Below are 472 nucleotides of genomic sequence, written 5' to 3' on the forward strand. Positions count from 1 at the left end.
CGGCTGGTCGCAGCCTCCTACAACGACCACCTGACGCTGGCGGTAGCCCGGTATCTGGAGAAGGCCTTCGGAGGATGGGTTGTACCTGGGAAAGTTTAGCCTGGGCTCCTGGCCCGGCGGAGAGGCAGGGACAGAGACAGCGAGGCGGCGGCAGGCGCTGATGCCCGATCCTGTCATGGCACTACCTGCTCCCTCCGCACCCCGCCTTGCGCCCTCCTGGGAGCGGCCGGCGGTGCCTCCAGCCCCTGGGGAAGCCGGGCTGTTGCCACTGGAGTCATCCCTGCAGCACCCTCTGCCAGGGGAGAGACCTGCCCTCCCCGTGGCCCCTCGGGAGCCCCGGTGCCACGGGGACCTGTCTTCTCCTGGGCATGGAGATGGCCGTCTCTCTGTAACGCTTGCTGCTTTGAAGACGCTGGGTGAAGGCTGGGGAGAGGAAGCGCTGCCAGCCTGCTCGGGCATGGCTGCCCAGCAC

The sequence above is a fragment of the Fulmarus glacialis genome, unplaced genomic scaffold (assembly GCF_000690835.1).
Source record: "Fulmarus glacialis isolate BGI_N327 unplaced genomic scaffold, ASM69083v1 scaffold24278, whole genome shotgun sequence".
Classification (NCBI taxonomy): domain Eukaryota; kingdom Metazoa; phylum Chordata; class Aves; order Procellariiformes; family Procellariidae; genus Fulmarus; species Fulmarus glacialis.